The following is a 17014-nucleotide window of genomic DNA, read 5'->3' as shown; positions in this document are numbered from 1 at the left end:
CTCTTTTCTTCTGAGAGATAGGCTGCTTGCCGACTCTTTCCTTGTGCGTTTCCCCGCCCCAGGGCAAGCTGTATTTAAAGTAATAATAATATCAGAGCCCTTCTCGAAGTGACACAAAAGAAAGCACACACATGCACACGAAAAAGCAGCCTGCACGGAGGAATTACTGATTTCGACAGGAATGGAATTTCTCGCTCACTGCCTTGTTCGGTTCGTCAGACCTCCCACTGTCTGGATGTCATAAACTGCAAGGTAGCAACAGCAGAGGAGGGCAGGGGAGGGCAGACCAGGGGGGGTCTTTTTGGTAAACTAGCAGCTTGTGCAGCTTATATTTCAGAGGTCCTCCGCTTGGGTGCTTTTTCAATGCACGCTTTCCACTTGCAGAGGATGGCTTGCAAACACAGCTGCATGCAATTACAGTGTTTTACAGGATGCAGGCTTAACAGAGACAAAATCTAAGGCTCCCGATGGTAGATACTAGTGAAAAATGTAAGTGTGAAGCTTTTCCCATGTGGACGGAAAATTATGCCAGCCTTAAGATGAAGGAGTAACATCCAGTCCCCTTCAGTTTTAACTCCTGGTCTGTGCTGACACGATAATCAAATTGGCAATAGATATTTATAAAAAATTGAAGTCACTCTGATATCATGCTCATTTGTCAGGAGGTGGATGTAACAATTAACCCCAGCAGCCTGTCCCAAGCAAGTGTCCCAAATGGAGCAGTTCAGTAAAGCAAAAGAGTATACAGCAGAGGGGGAACCAAAACAGCCTTCCACCATTTCTGCTTTCTACCTCTGCTGCCAGGACATGGATGAGGAAGTAGCCAGCTCTTCAATTTGCCACCTAACATAAAACCTACTCCCAGATTTTCTGAAACACAGTTGTCAAAATTTCAGCTGAGTGGATTCACCGCTCCCCTGCCCATCCTGAAATACACTGCAGACTTCCCTCATGTAGAGGGCATGTACAGGCAGGCTCAGGCAGTTTGCAGTGAGAGCTCAGAGACACGCTAGTGTCATTAGGCACTGGTGGGTCCTGGCAGACCCACAGCAACTGCCGTGTGCTCCTATAGCGCAGCTCTATGTGCAGCACCACTAACTCTGCTGCACTTCCCGGGGGCTGCAAACACAGGGAGAGTTACAACAGCTCAGCTGATGTGCCAATCACTTCAGGGGTCAAAAACCTGATCAAAGTCTCAGAGCACCCACCAAAGCCCATTCAGATCACTGAGGCACTGTTACAGGACCCCTTTCACAGTAGAGTTCCTGTGGAACCAGTTTTGCTCCCAGCTGAGCCCAGACCAACAGCCATCACAGCAGGACAGAGCAGTCAGGCAGTAGCTCCTACCGATGCCCACATGGGAGTTGGAGATGAGTCATCCCAGTGCTTAAATTTCCCAATCCTGTAGGTGAGGCCAGAAGACTATCGGGCAACACAAGATGGTAAAGAAGGTTAATAATGCTGAATTTAGCAAGAAATGTTTCAGCCCTGGCAGTCTTGTCCAGGAGCCAGAAGAGGCTCTTTCCCTCTTGCCTTTAATACAATAACCGAATGGATTACTGTGTTCACCAAGTGAATTTGGCATCCACGTTCCAGAGGGTTCAGCAGCCATCCTGCGAAGATGCTCTTGACATGAAAGTGCAGATCTGCTGCAGGTGTTGGGCTCCACTTCTGTTGAACGTGGCTACTGTGCAAAACAGGGCACAAGACCCCTTGGCTAGGGCTACATATGATCCTTTTTGAAGAACCCAGGTGTCCTGTTATTTTCTTAGATGGTTCCCTTGGGGCTCTAACATTTCTAAAGTAACAGTCATGGGGGGTGGGGGTGGGGCGGTACTATTTTGCGGGTGAGTACCCAAACTGTGGGTCTGCCAGCAAAGCCCAGTTTCACCAAGCAGAGCTGTGCGTCTTTTTTCCCACTCCAAGGACGGAGTGGAGGCTTAGGACCTGGTCTTCTAATTTCCTGAGTTAAGAAATAGGCTGTGTGTAAAAGGTTTGTGAATCCTGATTTCACATCTCCAGCTCCCTGTAGACCTGAAGCAGATGCCTAAAGGAGCTTCCGCGTTCTTACAGAGTAGCTTCATCTCCCTTTTACTAGAATGGCATGACTTTCACAGATACTTCATCCTTCCTCTGCTTCAATGACTCATTTAAGACTGCAGCTCTGCTCTGGACATCAGAAACGCAGAAGGTAAGTGCAAACAGGCTGAATGTTGCCTCATCTAAGACCTTTGCAGGTATGGCCATAAGCTCTTCAGCTAAGCACTGCACCGTTCATTTCCTTTGGTCTGGCTGTGGACCACCACCACCACCACCACAATGTTTGAGTGCCTTCTGAACATTACTCTGTCTCCCCATAAAACTGTTTGACATATGTGAAACTGAGGCACAGGTAGATGAAATGTCTTTTTTAAGGTTTGCACATGAAACATGGATGAGTCACAAACCACTTTTGTATAGCCCAGTATGTCAGAAACAAATTTGTGATCTTACAATGTCTTCTAGCAAAGTATGTTGGATGTGCTACGGAGCACAAGTACGTTGTATTATTTGTCTCAGGATTTCTTTGACTGCAAAACCCAACCATCCCATCTCCCCCACAAGAACCTGAAAATGGTTTCCCTTCCATATGGTATCGTTACAGGGGTCAAGCAATGCAAAAATATCCAACCTCCCTGTGCTGAACCCAGTGAAAGGCGGGTATCAGGGCTTCCACGGGTGCTTTCGCCTCTATGCAGAACTAAGCATGTACCTTGCTTGAGAGAGCAGGGAGGTACAACTCCTAGATGGTTAGTCATGTCTAAAGGCAGCCTTGACTATTGCTTCTCCTAATGGTGAGTAGTTCTGGAAAACTGTAGGTCCCATGATCTTCCGTTTTTAAACAAAGAAGCTTGCACTCCGACAGCAGCAGAGCCTCACATGCTGTGACCTGAAATCCCAGGCAGCATGTCTGCACTAAAAACAGACAGCTGCAGTCTGTCCCAGTCTATGTAAATTAAGTGAAATCTTAGCTTAAAACGGCGATAATGTAGTCTGCATTAGACATAGAGCATTCTTCAGAAACACAGCTGGCATGGGAACCGTCTACATACTGCTTTTTAATTTCTGGAAGGCACCAACATATCAGATTCATGAGAGCCCCTCCTCTGTTTCCTAGCTCTGCTTGGAAATGTAGAACATTAATCTGTCCTCTTGGGCAGGGTTTTTATGCTTGGCGTGGTGCACATAACTGCTTCCTAGAAATGCTGCTTTTCAACAATTTCATCTGAAAGAGGAGAAATACAAAAACTAGTTTGCATAACACAGATTTGGTGTTCTCAGGATTATTTCAGGTATAAAAATCCCCAGTTTCTGAGTTTGCCATTGCCCTGCCCTATGTTTTGAGTGGCTTGTGTGATCAGTAAATGTGTAAACTGCAGAGGTTAATCACTCACTCTGACATCTGAAAGTGAGGCAAGTAGAATGTGAATAATTTGTGTTGCGGTCAAGACAGCTACCATTTTGTATCTCTGTGTACATTTATCAGGGACTGTTGGAACAGTTAATACTGTGGTGCCTCAGGATGTGAATCAAAAGCTAGTTATTGCAAACCAGAACAAATAACTAAACAGTGCTGTTCTTTTTTTGGCACACACTCCGCAGTCAAGCTCATTCTGGATCTCTCAGCCTTCTTGACCCATGCCATTGCAGTAACGTGAGAACAGGTTGGCATGATCTTTCTGAAATCCACACGGGAGCAGCGTCCCTCAACCTTGCTGTCCACAGGTGATGATCCTGAGCAAGCTGGGTGTTGTAGCACCAGCACCCTGTGTCCTCCTGTGGGCCACGGGTCGTGATGACTGAAAACCTGTGGTGAGTAACTGGTGTGTTGTTGTGGGGGTCTCTGCTGTGAAACTGGCTGTCTGTATTGATTTGGTCTGGACTGCTTTTGAATGAGAACTGAATATTAGAAGTTGAGGCTAAAAGCAAAGCTGGAATATCTCAGTTTGACTATAATTTCTCAGTGTAATATATACTAAGAAATCTGTAAGAAGCAAATATGTATCATATATATATATATAAAAATAACAGAAACTGTAAACTTTCACGTCTATCCCACATGCAAATGCTCATTACAGTCTGTTCAATCCCAGGTGATTTTAAAAGCCTGATTGCCTCATTCATCCCTGAGTTTTGGAAAGATGTGCAGTATTCCTGGTGATTTGTAGGGTGTCCTCCTTTCTAACCACATGTTATTCTTTCAGGATCTGCAAGTTACAGTCCAAAGAAGGAGGTAAATGTGAAAGACAACCTGGAACAGCTTAAGGTACATTGTTTATCTTCCTAAGCCTGTGCACCAAGATCAGTAACATTGCACTGGTGACCTCTTTTAGGCTGGTATGATTCCAGTGTGATTCCAGTGCAGCTCAATTGAATTGCTGTGGCATAAAACTGATGGAACGATTAGTTGGCTGGAAATCAGTCAGATATTTTTTTTCTCATGTGCAATTTTGCTATTTAAACATTTCTTTTACCACATCAAAATTTTTTCATGGGAGGAAAAGTTCTGAAGAACCTCAGTTTGGAAGTACCCAAACATTTTGCTTCAGTCTTGTTGATCTAAATGTAACATTTTAATATTGTTGAATTAAAAATGTTTTCTTATGAGACAGCTAACTGGCTGATATGCAGATTGTCTTATTCCCTTATTCTCCTGGACGTTTTATATCCACCGTAACAGCAAGCCTAGAGGCAGTTTCAAGTTGAACTGAGCTGAAATAAAACATTCTTGTTCAGTTAAAAAATAAACTGAAACGTTTAATTTGGGTCAAACCCATGTAGTGAAGGAAATGTTTTGTTTTGATTCTTCCCAAAGGAAACCTGAATGCTTTGGGCAAAATTATTTTTTTCTTGCATAAATGTTGATTCCGTGGAAACTTAATTTCCCACAGGAGTCAAAACTGCTGGGGAGTGTCCATTAACCTTTTGTGCTGAATGGATGAATGGCCTTTGATGCTTTAAGGAGGAATGCTACAGCCGTTTTTAAAGAAACATCTCTAAAATTCCATGCTTTATTTTAGTGATACCTGAAGGGACAAGTTCTTCTTTACATCTTTCTCTCAGATGTAAATATTAACTATTTATATACCTGACAATAGCTTTTATATCACCAGAGGCCTCTGCAGACATTTGATTTACTAAAACACATTTTGCTTTAGATATTTCCATTTCAGCTGCGCTAGGAGGAAGCTGGCAGGTTGGCTTGTGCTGAGACAATATTATGCTGTGTTCTGATCCTCTGAATTACAAATGAGCCAGTTCCACTGTAGGTAAAACTTTATTTCATCCAGACACATATCAGTGCGAATCCCATAGCATAAAGCTCTATATTCCAGTATTAGTACCAGAATCTCTTCCACTAATTTTTTCCTCAATTTAAAGCTTGCAAGCAGCAGTGAGCATTTTCCACTTGATTTACTTCAGTTTGCTGCTTGAAGATGCACTTGCTGCCCACAATTAACACTGGTCATCGTCCAAAGCCTGTATCACCTCAGCTCTTACCCATCTTACAACATCTTTTTAATGGGGTGATCAAAATCACACACCATATTGCAAAGGTGGCATTGTGGGAACTTTCTGCCAAGCCATCATTGTCTATGGGGAGTCTTATATGTCTGTTAAAAGCTGTTTTAGCCTTTTAGTCAGGCAATACACACTATAGAAGGTGGGTGCACTTCATCCTTCATTCCTTTCCCTTCTTCCAATAAATTCCATCGCTTTGTAAAAGGTGATAAAGTTGTTTTTTTCCCTGTATTCACTGCTGATGTCTACTCATAATTTTAGATCCTACAATATTTAAATTAGACTTTTTTTCCCTCTCAAGGTCAGTACAGTACTACAAAAAGAAAACAAAAGCTGTTTCAATTTATTGTGCTCCATACACAGATTTGTCTGTATTTCTCTGGGCTTTTATTTTTTTTTCCTTTTCTTTTCTTTCTTGTTTCTCTAGCAGCACATAAGCAGAAAAGCAAGAGTAAGCTGAATCCATGAGGAACTTGCTACATTTCTACTTGGACATTGATGGATGGAGAAGCGTTTAAAAGAAAAAAAATATCAATATTGAATCCAAAAAGGTGGAGTCACCTCTGCTGGTTTAGCAGCATTATGGGGTGGCAGGGAGTTGCCCAAATATGTTTGTATTTCCCATCTCCCCAGAAGCTCATGGGTTCAACAGCATATGGAAGACACTACCAGAGACCTGTGAAATAGGTGAGGACCTGCCAGACCAGCAGGAGTTAACATTACAAATGTATTTTCTATGCATACCTTTATTGCTCTTTAAAGATGGCAGAACAAAACAGCTGCAGCCCTGAAGTGATGATCTTAAAAAAATAAATATAGCTGCTATTTGTTACAGCTCTCTATTAAACTGGCAGATGATTTCTGTTATGTTTTCCCTCTCTTATTCCTGGGATAGCACATTTTCCAACTTGTTAAGTTACAGTATGTAATTTATGACCATCAAAGTGGAAAACATTACACAGTGCATGAATTTGCATCAGCATGAATGTCTGTTATCGAATGTGTGCTGTAGTTCTAGAAACATGCAGTTATTCCTCCTTGGCAAAACTAATATTTTTGTTATCAGGTTTTGTTTAATTGTATTTAACTGATTAGAACAGCTTTAATGGATACATGCAAGAGTTCTGTAAGGGGCAGTCCCCAGTAGGTCTACTTTTCTGTGAAATCAGGCAAAGCTATTGTCTATGAAAATATAGTCCAGCATTAAATCAAGGTTGGTTCAGCAATGTGAACTTGCAAGAAGGTGCAAACTTGCAACAGACAGGCTGGCTGATTGAATCCTTAAGTATTGTAACTGTGGCTTGTCAACAATGCTAGCATCGTAGGCTGGGATCCAGTCTGCTTGTTTAAGATAGATCTTAACTGTAGGTGCACAGAAAAACATTTGCCTTAATGGAAAGGTAATTGAGTGTCTCCATTGAGAGAAAAGCTTCCATTGATTCCATGGCAGTGAATTTAGGGGCACTCATTCATTGGACTGCTGTGCTGGATCCCACTTTTTAATCATTTCATGTAAGGTGGTGATTCACAGATCAGGCTACAAATTGTATCTTCATAGCATCTGATTCTTGAAACAGTGAGAGCTGAGTCAGATCTGCAAAATACATTAAAAGAATCATGTTACCTCCAGGTATGTAAATATTTCTTTACATCTAGATGCAGCACTGGCTGATCTAGTTGACTCAGCTCAACTGACTGTGCCAAGACTTTGCTGTTACTTCCAAAGTTTGCAATGCTGTATTTTCTGCAGAATAATTTTACTATAATTTTAAGTGTTCCAGAGGAAATGCAGCATCTTTTTGGCTTAGTGGTACAACTAATTCCCACCTTCTTTTTTAGATGCAGTTTGTGAACAGGTACTCTCTACAGAGCCTGTAAAATTCTGCTCTGAAGGCCTTGGGGAGATCACAAAAACTTACAACTTGATTTGTAAAAGAAGCTGTTATTATTTACCTAGTTTAATAGACTGATTTATCTGTGCTCTTTTTCCTGAATACCACTGGAATCTGAATGTTTTTCTTTAGAACACTTAAGGCAATCAAAACTATTTATTTAAAGCACTGAATCACTTAAGGAAACAAATGGAATACAACCAAAAGCTAAAATATTTTTCCAGTGGGGTTTGATATCTCTGTAAACATTTTGACTTTCATTTTCTTCCTACTCATTTTTGAGTCTGTCGAGGATCTAATATTAAATTTTCTATCAGTTTCTACTAGGGGTGCAAGTACTATAAGTTGAAATACAAGTGGAGAACCTGCTGGCTTTATGTAGTGCAGTTTATACCCTCCCACACTCTAACATATGGCTGAACACCACTGTATTGTGGAGTCCAATAAAAGACTGACTTACAGTCTTTTTTAGGAAAATCCACACTCACTGGGCATCTCCCTATCTTACACACTGGTATCATAAAAACATGGGCTACAGCTGAGCATCAGAGCTGTGTAGGGTAGACACAGGAATCCCTGAGGGCACCTCTGATCTGAATGTTAAATTAGCTTTATTGAAATATCTCTTTTAAATGAATGGAACCTGATGCCTCTCTTGTACTGGAATATGCCTTCTTAATGATGCTTCCTTGAAAGCTGTTGATGAGAGGCAGGAATGAGGGAGCAGTCATTACCATTAAAAGTATTGAAGTGTTAAACGGTAAAAGTGATTGCCTTTCTTCCAACCATAAGTTTTTATCATGTTTATTAATACAATATAGGGCACTGTAGCTTTCTGTGGTATGTGCAGAGTCACTGAACTCATATATAGATCACCTTCTTGCACACCAATAAATCCCAGTTAGCTGCTGGTCTGCTCTGGTCATCTGTGCAAAAGTCCTGAGAGACATGCTGGCATGATCCACTGCAGAGAAGATGTATGTGTCTACGCATAGGTCTAGGACTAGGGCAGACAGTATTTCCCACAGCATTCCTATCTTTCATGAACATGGCTGTAGCCTTGGCAGCTATCCCGTGTGTGTCTTCGTGAGATACCGTCAAGGAAAGACTTCATGAAGATTGCTGGTGCTACTGCAGCAAGGGCAGAGAGGATGCATGAGCATTCTTGAGGTGGATGGAAGGCACCTAAGAGAGCCCTTTAGGCTGACAGCGTTTCCTGGGATGTCCTGGCAGATACAGGGCGGCAATAGCCCCAGTGCTCCAGTGATTAATTGGGACCTGTAGCACAGTTCTTACATGGTAAGCAGAGGCAGGCAAAAAGGAAGGCACTTTTAATGCAGGTGTGAAAGTAGATCAGGGTGATAAGGAGAAATACCAGGAGCAGATGCTGCTGCAAAGTAACAGGACCTGAAGAATAGAAAGTGAGGATGGAGAAGGATTTGATGTGTGACAGGTGAAGGGCAGAAAGGGGAGGAAAGGAAGATCTACCTGTCAGTTATGGTATGCAGATTCATAAGAGTCAGGTATCAGGTATGCAAACTCAGGTGAATCTTTGACAAAAACTCCCTTCCATATCCTGTGGCCAGCTAGATTCCTTTGTAAGCCCAGGAATAAACCTTTTCCACATCCATGGTTTCAAATTTGTTACTTCAAATGCAAAACCTCAAAAAGTAGAAAACCCCAACATGATATCTCTTTCCAAAAAAGTCTTTGGGGTCCTGGAGGGCTCTCTTTAAACTTTTAATCCTTTCTTGGCTAACTGTCAAGTCCTTATTTTAATTTCCTTTTTATTCTTCAGTATTTCTTAGACTACTTTATCCATGTGTTTGTCAGGCATGCCATAGAAAGAAGAACTTCTCCAAGTAACTTAGAGCCCTGTCCCTGTTCGGACTAAGAAAAGGAGAGCTTGGCAGTGGAGTACAGTATCTTTCAAACCACTGGTAAATCAATATAAATGGAAAATCTCCTGTTTTCACTCCAGTGTGTTTCCACATGTGAGAGAAAACAGCTTATCTGTGCCAGGTTCTGCAGTGAGCCAGAATCTGGACCATAGGGATCTCGTTACTCTCGTTTCCCAAGGTGCTGTGCCAGTATGCTTTCCTGTCTGAGAATGACCTTTAATACATGAACACTGGAAATCCAGTGATGGTCTGAGAGAAAACAATGGAAAGCCTGCCTTTGTAAAGGAAGGCTTGGAATGGGCAGGTGAACTTTCAGCAGAAATTATGTGTAGGCAAGAAGTCATAATGAATTGCACAGGTTATAATGGGGAGCAAATTCAGAACAGAGGTTCATGATCTTTGTTTGCAGAGGTACACCCCTGGTGCTAATGGGAGTCCCACCATGGACTGCTTGGCAGAGGTTAGAGGCTGCATGTTTATATGTGTCTGGTTTTATTTATAGGGAGCTTTTGGACTGTACAATCCACAGGAGAAAAGGCAGGAGAAAAAATGCATCACCTTTCCTGGTTGCTTTGTAGGAAGAGTTATTATGAACACAACTCATGTATCAGCATCTTATTGTTTATTGAAGTCCAGAGTTGTGTGTAGGGCGGTTTGGAAGCGAAAAGGACAGAAATACCTATAGCATGTTGACTTTGGAGAGACACTTCTGCTATAAAGAGGTAACTTCTGCCATTTGTGCCTTATACCTCATCCCCAAGAAACACATCAGGAGGGGAACAGAAATCAAAATGTTCCGTGGTGCTGGAAAATGTCAAGGCTACAAGACATACCTGGCACATGCTAGATGGAATCAATACATTACACAAGAGAGCTTCAAGCATTGCACTGAATTGCTTCTTTGATGCTCTGTGTGTAGTGTTTAATGTAACGTGTGGCATTAAAATGCAAGATTCAAGCCAGAAATTTGCCTCTGAAAGTAAATCAGGCACCCACCCAAATGCCTAACAGATGAGTTTTGCTTGTATTTTTTTCTAATGGCTGAAACTCCTGGGTCCTGCCAGCCTGGCAGAATCTGAGCCCTGAGTCAAGGGCTGCTCAGTTAATGCCTTTTTCCTGTAAATATGTGCTTAAATATCAGGCCGCTGAACTAGTGCATCCAGCTTGAATTATTCTGCGCTGATGGTAGGTGAACAAAGAAAATAGCATCATCCAAGACAAATAAAGGAAGCCATTGTAAAAGCAAGTTATTTTTCCTAACAGTGAATTCTCTGAAATCAATAATGTTCCCACTAACATGAAGTTAATGGAGAGTCAAGCTTCCACAAAAAGTAAGCTGGAGAATATGGGGCAGGAGTTCCTGCATCAAAATGCATGAACTATCTCAGTGACTCTAAGTACTAAAAGGAAGTGATCCAGGTCTATGTTATGGGCTACACTGCAACGTGTTTTCTGGCACGGGGACACAATACTTACTGAGACTAGTAGGTGGTTCCCCAACAAACAAATCAGTGCCACCCACATCATTGTCCAGACTATGGAAAATTAATTATCACAGAGAGCCATAAAAACTAGGAATCAGCCTGGTGCTTCAGGAAGGCCATCCCAGAAGGCCCTGAGCTCCAGAGAATTGCAAATGAAGCTGGAGAACGGTGCCTCCCTCCTGCCTGCAGCTGTCAGGGATGGGGCTCCCCATTTCCCCATCCTGCTGCTGCTGCTCTTTGGATGTTTAAATATGTTGTTCCAAGTTCCCTTAATGTCCCTGTCATCCATGTGTGCTGGCAAATGAGAGCAGTTAGTCGTGCAACATCCAAACCAACTAACAAATTGCCACCTGAAGCCTGCTTTCTGTGCTCCCCCTTCAAGCTTCTGGTCTGATTTCACATATACTGTGAGCAACTGACTTCTACAAGATAAGCAGCTCAGTGGTTGCACCCTGTGTTTCTCTCTCACACATGCTCCCTGGCAAAGAACAGGAATGAGCCATTAGATTCAAAATTTGAAAACTGGAAACGCTCCTGGGTGTATCATCAGCTGGAGAGAAATCCCATCATTACACTGCTACTACAGCATCCACCTTATTTGTGCCTCCAACTCAAATGCATTAAACTAATTACACAGTAGTACAACTCCAAGACAGATTTAACATACTGGGATAAGAAAAGCTTCAAAAAAACCACTCCTTCATTAATAATTGAAGAGATGGTTGTGCTGGCAACAGAGGAAAGCAAAGCCATGCCAGCCTGTGGGACAGAGCGCAAAGAAGCAGTCTTAAACTGTGCTAATAAACACATACAAGTCTGGAGTTTGTGGTCATTTAATCCAGAACATGGAGTCAACAGATGAGAAAGCCCCTTAGGTCATCTATTACATGTCCCTGGCAGTGGAGGACTGTTGCAAACAGCGTGCTTCTGTTGAGCCAGCCTAGTTCTCCACAGGCAGTGGGACACCCACTTCCTAGAATATCTTCCTATGTAAAGACTTTTTGTTTTTACCTCTCCACAATGGGCAGTTTAAATTCACCTTGTGATTTCATCCACCGTTCCTAATTGCATCCTTTCTGCTGAAGGACGTAACTCCCCTTGGTGTTCAGACCCTTCAAATATTGATAAGAAAATCACTGTGTCCCTTTTCTTTTGCAGATGTGTTTAAGCCCAGTTCTTTGCATATTTAGTCTTTTAAATCTTTCTTTCTGCAGCCCCCGCATCCTTTTTGCTGCTCTGCTTTTACGATTTCTCACTGTGCGTATGTCTTAACATTTCAGCTTTGATGGTAATACAGCAGTAAGGAAAAGTTTGGCAAATCCTTGCATCCAAAGTGGAAGATAATTAATCCTATTGTTCATCGATTTTACAACTGAAGACAGACAATTTGCTTTTCCTTGGATTCTCTTCCCACCATCTTCTGGGCTGGAACAGATTGTCCCCTCCAGTGCAATTTCAGCCACATTCAGTCCTTGAAATTGTGTTTGCAGCTTTTTCCCTTAAAAAAAGGAGGGGTGGGGGAAAGGTAAAAAAGAGGAAGTGAATTAGGAGCTTTTGGGCTTCCCATTTCACAGCTGTTTCATTCCATCATTAACCCTGTCAGTGCTGAAAAGCTTGGGAAAACTCATGCATAGGAGGAGGTTGGTGACAGGCAAAGGGGATAAAGCAAGGCAAATGCTTTGGAGGACTGGTGAGCACCACTAGGAAAAAAGATACTTTTGAGCAGGGTAGCTGCAGTGTATAGCAAGGACCGCATTGGGAGGTTGAACTGGGGAAACCAAGCAGGCAGGAGGTGACAGGAGGAAGAGATATGGCAGTGGCAACTCATGGGACAGAGGGATAGTGGGGGAGCGGGAAGTGATGCAGTACCGCTGTCAACTAAATTTATCGCCTGCTTGGATGTGTAGGGTGAGAAAAACAGACTTCATGGTGCAGCAGAGAACATGGGGAAGTTGGATTTGTAACCTCCAAAAAGAGCTATTACTCTGGGAAAACCTTCTGTACTGAGAGTACATCTTGATATAGGATGTTGTAGCATGGTAAGATGAAGCAGAATGAATAGGTATTAAGATGGAAAAGTCTTCCACCACCATATGCTTGACATAGCAGGGCACTGTAACAAAGAAGATTGGCAGAGGTAAGAGCTGCAATGATAATACTCCCCTCAGGGGAGCAAGAGGACCCCAAACTCTAAGGAGAACCTCTAGTCAAGGGTCCTCTTTTAGTTTATAACACTAGAAGGGGAATATTCTGCTATTAGAGAAACATCCCTCCAGAGGAGATGCCTAGTGGTGTGCATCTAATGTGGCTGGAGCTACAATATTTGGGTAAAGTTGTGAAAACAACCTCATCTTCATGGATTCTGCCTGTTCCTCCAGAATGACAGGTATTCTGAGAAATATTCACTGTTGCAATTAGCATAAGGAAGCCTTGTATATCAGTTGGGTTTGGATTTTGCTACATGATGTTTAATGGTCACAGTAATTTGCCAGGGGATGACAGCCAGAGAAGCATCAACCCACAGGAACAGATTAGCATGTAAAAATAATGATTGTTTTGCTTTGTTTCTGAGCATTTTTTTTTACACATTTCTTCAGCTTTCCTCTTATTCATAGAATTTTAGCCACATATCTGCTTATTTCTTTAAATGTTCCATCCAGATTGTCATGCTGGAAATAGTCTCCAGCAAACAAGTATTTTAAGTGTTAAGCAAGCCTGATACTTCCTTTTAAGTCTTTGGCACTGCCACACCCATAAGCATCCAGGACAAAAAGTGAATATAATTTACCAAAGCATAATGATAGAATTTTCCAAACACTAAGCAAGTTTGAGGTAGGTTTACTTACTGGCCTGCATTCATTAGTTGTAGTGGTGTCACCATCCCTTGTTCCAGCTGTGTGTGCTTGGGCAGGGTCTCATATGGTGCAAGCAACCTCATTTTTCAAGATGCTTTGTGTCCACAGTCCATCTGGAGGTTCCATGCTATATGGATGGGCGTTTTCATATGGGTTAACTGCATACCTGCTTAAGCACAGGAGCTTTCATGTGAAGCAATTCAGCAAAGCTGAGGATCTGTGAGCGATTGCTGTGAACCAGCAAACATCCTCATTCCTGTTCTGGGCAGGGAAATATTTGTAGGTGCTTATCCTATCCTTGCATACAAATAAATGAGCAAAACAAAGCAGGACTGCTCCTGAATGTAATTCTGACAGCTTGTTTAAACCCCAGCACCTCAAGAAATGTTGAATTGTTCTTGCCTTATGGGAAGAAAAATGAACCTGTACTTAGGCAGACTTACAGGGCAGATTTTGCCCAAGTAGCATCTGGTCAGTGACATATTCTTATCTGTATTTGATGCACCTGCTGATCGCAGTCCTATCAGTATGTTTTATGTTACTCAAGATGTTTCTCTTGCAGAATTCTGTGCATTTGGCCACCCTAACTTTTGACTCCTCCATTTATTCACTCACCATTCTCTGCTCTTCTACCTGCAGGTACTCCCTGCCACAGAAGGGTCTTAAGAAATTGCTTCTGAAAACTGGCCTGAAATTGTGAGGAGTCCTACATCTCTGCTTCCTAGATTTCTTTACAAAATATTATGTTGGATCTGGTACTGTATTTTACAAGCCACACTGGAACAGCTTAATCGTTTAGGCTTTGTCTTAAATAAAATTTTAAAAAGCCTCTTTTAGTTTGAAAAAAAATCTCTTTTTCTCACTTAAGAGGAGGAGCACATCTTATGTCTGCAGCAGCTGGTCAAGCTACAGAGCTCTGGTAGTAACAGAGAACATTTTACTTCCTAAAGTTGTATTTGGGAGGTAATCACTTTAACTTTAGTTAAAGTCTGGTTAAGGATTTAAAATTCCCAGTCCCTTCATTCTAGCATAGCCTGATCTGAAGGACGGCAGATCAGCAGACAGAAGTCAGGCTAGGCAGAGGCAAGACCTTCATCTGTGACCTGTTTTGGCTGCAGTATTGTTGGAAAGAGAAGTACCACTCCATCCTCTCCCCGTAGTGATATTAACCAAGCAGTGGCCCACCCTGCAAGCCATGTAGCGATGGCAGTTGCTGCTGTTGAGGAAGCATTGAGGAGGACATGAGACACTGTGAGCCAGCAGTGATAAAGCCCCGAACATGCCCTGAGAGAAGACAGCTTGTGTGGATGCAATCTGAGGACTTACTGGGAGAGGAGAGGTGCTGACTAGCTTATCCTTGCTGGGTATTTGATGCAAAAGTGCAGTGAGGCATTTTTGACTAAGAAAATCCAGCATAGAGCGATTGGGAATGAAGGGCCTAGGAATTTTTTTTTTCAATTTTCATCTGTGTGCAGGCTGGTCTTCCTAAGCCTCTTCTTACTGATAGTGAAAGCAGGGTAGGAATCATATATAGGTTTGAGGATTTATAGTGTTTTTTCACCCTGGTTTGGTTGAAATAGTTGGGAATTCTGTGATTAGTTTCCATTCCTACCTGGTGAAGCAGTGTAGAGTGAAGATGGGTTGTCCTTGTGCAAACATGTACTACTTTGTTGTTACTGTACAATGAAAACATATCAGGGCTCCAAAAAAGCAACAAGTAAGCGTAGGGGCTTAACTCTACAGGGAAGACTCAATTTAATTGGTTATTAGGGGAGGTATACAAGAAGGGATGATAGACAGCAAGTATTTGGGGAATTCTACACAGAAGAAATGAGAACAGCAAAGTCCAAGGAAGGAAAAGTTGAACAGAAACAGGTTGAAGCCAAGAGATAATTTTTCTTTCTCCATCTTACCTCCTTCCCTTTCTGGAGAAATCCACCACAGGGAATTTTGTGAATGAGGATCTTAGAAAATACACAGATGACAGGAAATGTTTTGCATTGAAATCGACTCAATGTCTGGAGAGGTTTTTTCTCATTTCTAGCATCCAACTCTGACTGTGACAGTCTAGAAGATAGCAACAAAACCCTAAATCCTGCTGTATTTTTTACTTGTACTGCCACAGTGAAACTTGTTCAGAACAATATTGGTCTGAGGAAGCAGAAAGAATACCGATTTCTGACATTTCTTCTTCCATCAAAATCAGATGAAATGCTGAATTAAAAATAAATGTACCAATCAGTATTAAGATATGATATATAAGAACTACGGTACAGTCAGTGTAATGTTGTACTGGTTTGGTAAAGTACATGCCTAAATCAGCTGTATTGTATACAACTCCTTATCCTTATTTTCAGATTAAGTTCTTCACAGTTTGTAGCATTTCCAACTAAAATATCACCCTCTGGTTTAGAAGATTAAACTAATATTCATCTCATGGCAACAGCTCTGGTTGGCATTTACCACTGCTGTTGCCAAATGATTTTGTGATGTTGCACGTTCATATTAAGCTAAATTAGCAGTAGGAGTCATTCACTGAAGTTACAGTATGTATCATCATCACAGAGTGGGAAATTGTTTGAAACAATTTCCTATGTAGCCACAGTGCGCAGCTCATAAGCTGTTTAGAGCTTTGCATGTAGGAAACACAGAAAGGAATTTAGGACTGAAAAAGGAATACACTGCTGGCCATACCCTCATCCAGCATATAATGGCATTGCCAGTGGAGCATGCAGCCCTGATCTGAATGGGAAAGGAGATGTATAGGTCTCGATGCATCAATCATTGCAGGTTCACTGGCTGGCAGGGACAGAGGACGGTGTGGTGCAGTGGTGCAGACTTAACAGCATCTTGGAAAATTCGCTGCCTGGCTGTAACTCCAGACTTCAACAGAACTAACCTGAATTACGCAAGATCATATCACCTCAAAAGATAATCAGTTACATAATCAGTAATTGACATAAGGTATCTTCTAGAGCTGTTTGGAAAAGAAAAAATTTGTTAGAAAAATGTTGACATTTTGGTGGAAAAAAAGAAATATATATTAGATTAAGAAAAGGAAAAGTTTTTCCTCAGAATCTGAAAGTCTTTGAAAGACAGCAAAGCTTTACACAGAAAGGTTTTGTTTAATAAACACCCCAATTTTCCCATTACTGCAAAGCGTGGATGGAAAACACCATTTGAGTCCCAGTGCTTGGGAGTGGATGACCTCATCAGACTACTGTACATACAGGACCACGAGCTGCTCCCTTCCCTCCAGGGTCTTTGCTCAGGAACTGGCAATGAGAAAATCAGAGCTGAGGACTTAGATGCAACAGCAG

The 17014-nt window shown here is 42.0% G+C and overlaps 1 long non-coding RNA gene across 6 annotated transcripts; it reads left to right on the top strand.

Annotated features, from left to right (window-relative positions):
* The first annotated feature begins 63 nt into the window (after nucleotides 1-63).
* Nucleotides 64-16600, top strand: LOC308059035. Of its 6 annotated transcripts, XR_013926090.1 has the most exons (7): nucleotides 64-252; nucleotides 2023-2392; nucleotides 2645-2834; nucleotides 3643-3852; nucleotides 4245-12976; nucleotides 13100-13225; nucleotides 14334-16600. It is a non-coding gene; the product is annotated as an uncharacterized lncRNA (long non-coding RNA). The 6 variants fall into 6 exon arrangements; XR_013926088.1 differs by lacking the exon at nucleotides 13100-13225 and having other exon boundaries at nucleotides 4245-12878; XR_013926089.1 differs by lacking the exon at nucleotides 13100-13225.
* The last annotated feature ends 414 nt before the right edge of the window (nucleotides 16601-17014 follow it).

This window comes from Falco punctatus (genome assembly GCF_963210335.1).
Source record: "Falco punctatus genome assembly, chromosome: 2".
Classification (NCBI taxonomy): domain Eukaryota; kingdom Metazoa; phylum Chordata; class Aves; order Falconiformes; family Falconidae; genus Falco; species Falco punctatus.
This window is presented reverse-complemented; position numbering and strand designations above follow the sequence as displayed.